Source organism: Palaemon carinicauda, chromosome 23 (genome assembly GCF_036898095.1).
Source record: "Palaemon carinicauda isolate YSFRI2023 chromosome 23, ASM3689809v2, whole genome shotgun sequence".
Taxonomy (NCBI): domain Eukaryota; kingdom Metazoa; phylum Arthropoda; class Malacostraca; order Decapoda; family Palaemonidae; genus Palaemon; species Palaemon carinicauda.
In genome coordinates, this window is record NC_090747.1 from 90,433,986 (window position 1) to 90,442,901 (window position 8,916).

General features: G+C 46.7%; 1 long non-coding RNA gene across 1 annotated transcript in view; it reads left to right on the top strand.

Annotated features, from left to right (window-relative positions):
• LOC137617223 (uncharacterized) overlaps positions 1-8,916 on the top strand; it is a 148,066-nt gene that overhangs the window by 46,249 nt on the left and 92,901 nt on the right. The gene's annotated exons all lie outside the window — the stretch shown is intronic.

The following is an 8,916-nucleotide window of genomic DNA, read 5'->3' on the forward strand; positions in this document are numbered from 1 at the left end:
AATGAGAAAGGGGGAGGAGAATGAGAAAGAGGAGGGGAAGGAGAATGAGAAAAAAGGGGGAGGAGAATAGAAAGAGGAGAAGAATGAGGAGGAGAATGAGAAAGGAGGGGGTGGAGAATGAGGAGGAATAGGAAAATGAGAAAGGAGGGGGAGGAGAATGAGAAAAAAGGGGGAGGAGAATGAGAAAGAGGAGGGGAAGGAGAATGAGAAAGAGGAGAAGAATGGAAAGAGGAGGAGAATGAGAAAGGAGGGGGTGGAGAATGAGGAGGAATAGGAAAATGAGAAAGGAGGGGGAGGAGAATGAGAAAAAAGGGGAGGAGAATGAGAAAGAGGAGGGGAAGGAGAATGAGAAAAAAGGGGGAGGAGAATGAGAAAGAGGAGAAGAATGAGAAAGAGGAGGAGAATGAGAAAGGAGGGGGTGGAGAATGAGGAGGAATAGGAAAATGAGAAAGGAGGGGGAGGAGAATGAGAAAAAAGGGGGAGGAGAATGAGAAAAGGGGGAGGAGAATGAGAAAGAGGAGAAGAATGAGAAAGAGGAGGAGAATGAGAAAGGAGGGGGTGGAGAATGAGGAGGAATAGGAAAATGAGAAAGGAGGGGGAGGAGAATGAGAAAAAAGGGGGAGGAGAATGAGAAAGAGGAGAAGAATGAGAAAGAGGAGGAGAATGAGAAAGGAGGGGGTGGAGAATGAGGAGGAATAGGAAAATGAGAAAGGAGGGGGAGGAGAATGAGAAAAAAGGGGAGGAGAATGAGAAAGAGGAGGGGAAGGAGAATGAGAAAAAAGGGGGAGGAGAATGAGAAAAAGGAGAAGAATGAGAAAGAGGAGGAGAATGAGAAAGGAGGGGGTGGAGAATGAGGAGGAATAGGAAAATGAGAAAGGAGGGGGAGGAGAATGAGAAAAAAGGGGGAGGAGAATGAGAAAGAGGAGGGGAAGGAGAATGAGAAAAAAGGGGGAGGAGAATGAGAAAGAGGAGAAGAATGAGAAAGAGGAGGAGAATGAGAAAGGAGGGGGTGGAGAATGAGGAGGAATAGGAAAATGAGAAAGGAGGGGGAGGAGAATGAGAAAAAAGGGGGAGGAGAATGAGAAAGAGGAGGGGAAGGAGAATGAGAAAAAAGGGGGAGGAGAATGAGAAAGAGGAGAAGAATGAGAAAGAGGAGGAGAATGAGAAAGGAGGGGGTGGAGAATGAGGAGGAATAGGAAAATGAGAAAGGAGGGGGAGGAGAATGAGAAAAAAGGGGGAGGAGAATGAGAAAGAGGAGAAGAATGAGAAAGAGGAGGAGAATGAGAAAGGAGGGGGTGGAGAATGAGGAGGAATAGGAAAATGAGAAAGGAGGGGGAGGAGAATGAGAAAAAAGGGGGAGGAGAATGAGAAAGAGGAGGGGAAGGAGAATGAGAAAAAAGGGGGAGGAGAATGAGAAAAAGGAGAAGAATGAGAAAGAGGAGGAGAATGAGAAAGGAGGGGGTGGAGAATGAGGAGGAATAGGAAAATGAGAAAGGAGGGGGAGGAGAATGAGAAAAAAGGGGGAGGAGAATGAGAAAGAGGAGGGGAAGGAGAATGAGAAAAAAGGGGGAGGAGAATGAGAAAGAGGAGAAGAATGAGAAAGAGGAGGAGAATGAGAAAGGAGGGGGTGGAGAATGAGGAGGAATAGGAAAATGAGAAAGGAGGGGGAGGAGAATGAGAAAAAAGGGGGAGGAGAATGAGAAAGAGGAGGGGAAGGAGAATGAGAAAAAGGGGGAGGAGAATGAGAAAGAGGAGAAGAATGAGAAAGAGGAGGAGAATGAGAAAGGAGGGGGTGGAGAATGAGGAGGAATAGGAAAATGAGAAAGGAGGGGGAGGAGAATGAGAAAAAAGGGAGAGGAGAATGAGAAAGAGGAGGGGAAGGAGAATGAGAAAAAAAGGGGGAGGAGAAGAATGAGAAAGAGGAGGAGAATGAGAAAGGAGGGGGTGGAGAATGAGGAGGAATAGGAAAATGAGAAAGGAGGGGGAGGAGAATGAGAAAAAAGGGGGAGGAGAATGAGAAAGAGGAGGGGAAGGAGAATGAGAAAAAGGGGGAGGGGAAAGAGAGAAGAATGAGAAAGAGGAGGAGAATGAGAAAGGAGGGGGTGGAGAATGAGGAGGAATAGGAAAATGAGAAAGGAGGGGGAGGAGAATGAGAAAAAAGGGGGAGGAGAATGAGAAAGAGGAGGGGAAGGAGAATGAGAAAAAAGGGGGAGGAGAATGAGAAAGAGGAGAAGAATGAGAAAGAGGAGGAGAATGAGAAAGAGGAGTAGAATGAGGAAGGAGGGGGTGGAGAATGAGGAGGAATAGGAAAATGAGAAAGGAGGGGGAGGAGAATGAGAAAAAAGGGGGAGGAGAATGAGAAAGGAGAAGAATGAGAAAGAGGAGGAGAATGAGAAAGGAGGGGGTGGAGAATGAGGAGGAATAGGGAAATGAGAAAGGAGGGGAGGAGAATGAGAAAAAAGGGGGAGGAGAATGAGAAAGAGGAGGGGAAGGAGAAGGAGAAAAAAGGGGGGAGGAGAATGAGAAAGAGGAGAAGAATGAGAAAGAGGAGGAGAATGAGAAAGAGGAGTAGAATGAGAAAGGAGGGGGTGGAGAATGAGGAGGAATAGGAAAATGAGAAAGGAGGGGGAGGAGAATGAGAAAGGAGAAGAATGAGAAAGAGGAGGAGAATGAGAAAGGAGGGGGTGGAGAATGAGGAGGAATAGGGAAATGAGAAAGGAGGGGGAGGAGAATGAGAAAAAAGGGGGAGGAGAATGAGAAAGAGGAGGGGAAGGAGGAGAAAAAAGGGGGAGGAGAATGAGAAAGAGGAGGAGAATGAGAAAGGAGGGGGTGGAGAATGAGGAGGAATAGGAAAATGAGAAAGGAGGGGGAGGAGAATGAGAAAAAAGGGGAGGAGAATGAGAAAGAGGAGTGGAAGGAGAATGGGAAAAAAGGGGGGAGGAGAATGAGAAAGAGGAGAAGAATGAGAAAGAGGAGGAGAATAAGAAAGGAGGGGGTGGAATGAGGAGGAATAGGAAAATGAGAAAGGAGGGGGAGGAGAATGAGAAAAAAGGGGGAGGAGAATGAGAAAGAGGAGGGGAAGGAGAATGAGAAAAAAGGGGGAGGAGAATGAGAAAGAGGAGAAGAATGAGAAAGAGGAGGGGGAATAGGAGGAGAATGAGAAAGGAGGGGGCGGAGAATGAGGATGAATAGGAAAATGAGAAGGAGGGGGAGGAGAATTAGAAAGAGGAGAAGAATGAGAAAGAGGAGAAGAATGAGAAAGAGGAGGGGAAGGAGAATGAGAAAAAAGGGGAAGGAGAATGAGAAAGAGGAGAAGATTGAGAAAGAGGAGGAGAATGAGAAAGGAGGGGGTGGAGAATGAGGAGGAATAGGAAAATGAGAAAGGAGGGGGAGGAGAATGAGAAAAAAGGGGGAGGAGAATGAGAAAGGAGAAGAATGAGAAAGAGGAGGAGAATGAGAAAAGAGGGGGTGGAGAATGAGGAGGAATAGGGAAATGAGAAAGGAGGGGGAGGAGAATGAGAAAAAAGGGGGAGGAGAATGAGAAAGATGTGGGGAAGGAGAATGAGAAAAAAGGGGGAGGAGAATGAGAAAGAGGAGAAGAGTGAGAAAGAGGAGGAGAATGAGAAAGGAGGGGGTGGAGATTGAGGAGGAATAGGAAATGAGAAAGGGGGGGAGGAGAATGAGAAAAAGGGGGAGGAGAATGAGAAAGAGGAGGGGAAGGAGAATGAGAAAAAGGGGGAGGAGAATGAGAAAGAGGAGAAGAATGAGAAAGAGGAGGAGAATGAGAAGGAGGGGGTGGAGAATGAGGAGGAATAGGAAAATGAGAAAGGGGGGGAGGAGAATGAGAAAAAAGGGGGAGGAGAATGAGAAAGAGGAGGGGAAGGAGAATGAGAAAAAGGGGGAGGAGAATGAGAAAGAGGAGAAGAATGAGAAAGAGGAGGAGAATGAGAAAAGAGGGGGTGGAGAATGAGGAGGAATAGGAAAATGAGAAAGGAGGGGGAGGAGAATGAGAAAAAAGGGGAGGAGAATGAGAAAGAGGAGTGGAAGGAGAATGAGAAAAAGGGGGAGGAGAATGAGAAAGAGGAGAAGAATGAGAAAGAGGAGGAGAATGAGAAAGGAGGGGGTGGAGAATGAGGAGGAATAGGAAAATGAGAAAGGAGGGGGAGGAGAATGAGAAAAAAGGGGGAGGAGAATGAGAAAGAGGAGGGGAAGGAGAATGAGAAAAAGGGGGAGGAGAATGAGAAAGAGGAGAAGAATGAGAAAGAGGAGGAGAATGAGACAAGGAGGGGGTGGAGAATGAGGAGGAATAGGAAAATGAGAAAGGGGGGGAGGAGAATGAGAAAAAAGGGGAGGAGAATGAGAAAGAGGAGAAGAATGAGAAGAGGAGGAGAATGAGAAAGGAGGGGTGGAGAATGAGGAGGAATAGGAAGATGAGAAAGGGGGGGGAGGAGAATGAGAAAAAAGGGGGAGGAGAATGAGAAAGAGGAGGGGAAGGAGAATGAGAAAAAAGAGGGAGGAGAATGAGAATGAGAAAAAAGAGGGAGGAGAATGAGGAAGAGGAGAAGAATGAGAAAGAGGAGGAGAATGAGAAAGGAAGGGGTGGAGAATGAGGAGGAATAGGAAAATGAGAAAGGAGGGGGAGGAGAATGAGAACAAAGGGGGAGGAGAATGAGAAAAAGGAGGGGAAGGAGAATGAGAAAAAAGGGGGAGGAGAATGAGAAAGAGGAGAAGAATGAGAAAGAGGAGGAGAATGAGAAAGGAGGGGGTGGAGAATGAGGAGGAATAGGAAAATGAGAAAGGAGGGGGAGGAGAATAAGAAAAAAGGGGGAGGAGAATGAGAAAGAGGAGGGGAAGGAGAATGAGAAAAAGGGGGAGGAGAAGGAGAAAAAGGGGGAGGAGAATGAGAAAAAAGGGGGAGGAGAATAAGAAAAAAGGGGGAGGAGAATAAGAAAAAAGGGGGAGGAGAATGAGAAAAAAGGGGGAGGAGAATTAGGAAGAGGAGAAGAATGAGAAAGAGGAGGAGAATGAGAAAGGAGGGGGTGGAGAATGAGGAGGAATAGAAAAAAGAGAAAGGAGGGTGAGGAGAATGAGAAAAAAGGGGGAGGAGAATGAGAAAGAGGAGGGGAAGGAGAATGAGAAAAAGAAGGAGGAGAATGAGAAAGAGGAGAAGAATGAGAAAGAGGAGGAGAATGAGAAAGGAGGGGGTGGAGAATGAGGAGGAATAGGAAAATGAGAAAGGAGGGGGAGGAGAATGAGAAAAAAGGGGGAGGAGAATGAGAAAGAGGAGGGGAAGGAGAATGAGAAAAAAGGGGGAGGAGAATGAGAAAGAGGAGAAGAATGAGAAAGAGGAGGAGAATGAGAAAGGAGGGGGTGGAGAATGAGGAGGAATAGGAAAAAGAGAAAGGAGGGTGAGGAGAATGAGAAAAAGGGGGAGGAGAATGAGAAAGAGGAGGGGAAGGAGAATGAGAAAAAAGGGGGAGGAGAATGAGAAAGAGGAGAAGAATGAGAAAGAGGAGGAGAATGAGAAAGGAGGGGGTGGAGAATGAGGAGGAATAGGAAAAAGAGAAAGGAGGGTGAGGAGAATGAGAAAAAAGGGGGAGGAGAATGAGAAGAGGGGAAGGAGAATGAGAAAAAGGGGGAGGAGAATGAGAAAGAGGAGAAGAATGAGAAGAGGAGGAGAATGAGAAAGGAGGGGGTGGAGAATGAGGAGGAATAGGAAAAGAGAAGGAGGGTGAGGAGAATGAGAAAAAAGGGGGGAGGAGAATGAGAAAGAGGAGGGGAAGGAGAATGAGAAAAAGGGGGAGGAGAATGAGAAAGAGGAGAAGAATGAGAAAGAGGAGGAGAATGCGAAAGGAGGGGGTGGAGAATGAGGAGGAGTAGGAAAAAGAGAAAGGAGGGTGAGGAGAATGAGAAAAAAGGGGGAGGAGAATGAGAAAGAGGAGGGGAAGGAGAATGAGAAAAAACGGGGAGGAGAATGAGAAAGAGGAGAAGAATGAGAAAGAGGAGGAGAATGAGAAAGGAGGGGGTGGAGAATGAGGAGGAATAGGAAAATGAGAAAGGGGGGGAGGAGAATGAGAAAGAGGAGGGGAAGGAGAATGAGAAAAAAGGGGGGAGGAGAATGAGAAAGAGGAGAAGAATGAGAAAGAGGAGGAGAATGAGAAAGGAGGGGGTGGAGAATGAGGAGGAATAGGAAAATGAGAAAGGAGGGGGAGGAGAATGAGAAAAAAGGGGGAGGAGAATGAGAAAAAGGAGGGGAAGGAGAATGAGAAAAAACTGGGAGGAGAATGAGAAAGAGGAGAAGAATGAGAAGAGGAGGAGAATGAGAAAGGAGGGGGGTGGAGAATGAGGAGGAATAGGAAATGAGAAAGGAGGGGGAGGAGAATGAGAAAAAGGGGGAGGAGAATGAGAAAGAGGAGGGGAAGGAGAATGAGAAAAAAGGGGGAGGAGAATGAGAAAGAGGAGAAGAATGAGAAAGAGGAGGAGAATGAGAAAGGAGGGGGTGGAGAATGAGGAGGAATAGAAAAAGAGAAAGGAGGGTGAGGAGAATGAGAAAAAAGGGGGAGGAGAATGAGAAAGAGGAGGGGAAGGAGAATGAGAAAAAAGGGGGAGGAGATATGAGAAAAGAGGAGAAGAATGAGAAAGAGGAGGAGAATGAGAAAGGAGGGGGTGGAGAAATGAGGAGGAATAGGAAAAAGAGAAAGGAGGGTGAGGAGAATGAGAAAAAAAGGGGGAGGAGAATGAGAAAGAGGAGGGAAGGAGAATGAGAAAAAAGGGGGAGGAGAATGAGAAGAGGAGAAGAATGAGAAAGAGGAGGAGAATGAGAAAGGAGGGGTGAGAATGAGGAGGAATAGGAAGAAGAGAAAGGAGGGTGAGGAGAATGAGAAAAAAGGGGAGGAGAATGAGAAAGAGGAGGGGAAGGAGAATGAGAAAAAAGGGGAGGAGAATGAGAAAGAGGAGAAGAATGAGAAAGAGGAGGAGAATGAGAAAGGAGGGGGTGGAGAATGAGGAGGAATAGGAAAAGAGAAAGGAGGGTGAGGAGAATGAGAAAAAAGGGGGAGGAGAATGAGAAAGAGGAGGGGAAGGAGAATGAGAAAAAAGGGGGAGGAGAATGAGGAAAGAGGAGAAGAATGAGAAAGAGGAGGAGAATGAGAAAGGAGGGGGTGGAGAATGAGGAGGAATAGGAAAAAGAGAAAGGAGGGTGAGGAGAATGAGAAAAAAGGGGGAGGAGAATGAGAAAGAGGAGGGGAAGGAGAATGAGAAAAAAGGGGGAGGAGAATGAGAAAGAGGAGAAGAATGAGAAAGAGGAGGAGAATGAGAAAGGAGGGGGTGGAGAATGAGGAGGAATGGGAAAATGAGAAAGGAGGGTGAGGAGAATGAGAAAAAGGGGGAGGAGAATGAGAAAGAGGAGGGGAAGGAGAATGAGAAAAAAGGAGGAGGAGAATGAGAAAGAGGAGAAGAATGAGAAAGAGGAGGAGAATGAGAAAGGAGGGGGTGGAGAATGAGGAGGAATAGGAAAATGAGAAAGGAGGGTGAGGAGAATGAGAAAAAAGGGGGAGGAGAATGAGAAAGAGGAGGGGAAGGAGAATGAGAAAAAAGGGGGAGGAGAATGAGAAAGAGGAGAAGAATGAGAAAGAGGAGGAGAATGAGAAAGGAGGGGGTGGAGAATGAGGAGGAATAGGAAAAGAGAAAGGAGGGTGAGGAGAATGAGAAAAAAGGGGGAGGAGAATGAGAAAGAGGAGGGGAAGGAGAATGAGAAAAAAGGGGGAGGAGAATGAGAAAGAGGAGAAGAATGAGAAAGGAGGGGGTGGAGAATGAGGAGGAATAGGAAAATGAGAAAGGAGGGTGAGGAGAATGAGAAAAAAGGGGGAGGAGAATGAGAAAGAGGAGGGGAAGGAGAATGAGAAAAAAGGGGGAGGAAAATGAGAAAGAGGAGAAGAATGATAAAGAGGAGGAGAATGAGAAAGGAGGGGGTGGAGAATGAGGAGGAATAGGAAAATGAGAAAGGAGGGGGAGGAGAATGAGAAAAAAGGGGGAGGAGAATGAGAAAGAGGAGGGGAAGGAGAATGAGAAAAAAGGGGGAGGAGAATGAGAAAGAGGAGAAGAATGAGAAAGAGGAGGAGAATGAGAAAGGAGGGGGTGGAGAATGAGGAGGAATAGGAAAATGAGAAAGGAGGGGGAGGAAAATGAGAAAAAAGGGGGAGGAGAATGAGAAAGAGGAGGGGAAGGAGAATGAGATAAAAGGGGGAGGAGAATGAGAAAGAGGAGAAGAATGAGAAAGAGGAGGAGAATGAGAAAGGAGGGGGTGGAGAATGAGGAGGAATAGGAATGAGAAAGGAGGGGGAGGAGAATGAGAAAAAAGGGGGAGGAGAATGAGAAAAAAGGGGGAGGAGAATGAGAAAGAGGAGAAGAATGAGAAAGAGGAGGAGAATGAGAAAGGAGGGGGTGGAGAATGAGGAGGAATAGGAAAATGAGAAAGGAGGGGGAGGAGAATGAGAAAAAAGGGGGAGGAGAATGAGAAAAAAGGGGGAGGAGAATGAGAAAGAGGAGAAGAATGAGAAAGAGGAGGAGAATGAGAAAGGAGGGGGCGGAGAATGATGAGGAATAGGAAAATGAGAAGGGAAGGGGGAGGAGAATGAGAAAGAGGAGGGGAAGTGAAATGAGGAAGAGGAGTTAAATGAACTCTCTCTCTCTCTCTCTCTCTCTCTCTCTCTCTCTCTCTCATCAACTGATACCTAACGTGTTGAATTTAGGGAAAAAAAGAGGCGCGGCGGGGGGGGGGGGGGGCGGGGGCGGAGACGGCGGACAAACGGCGCGCTGGCTCCTCCTACCTCCAAGTTGCAGGACAATAAACAGACCCGTATTGATTATTATTATTATTATTATTATTATTATTATTTTATCTTTTATTATGAAAAT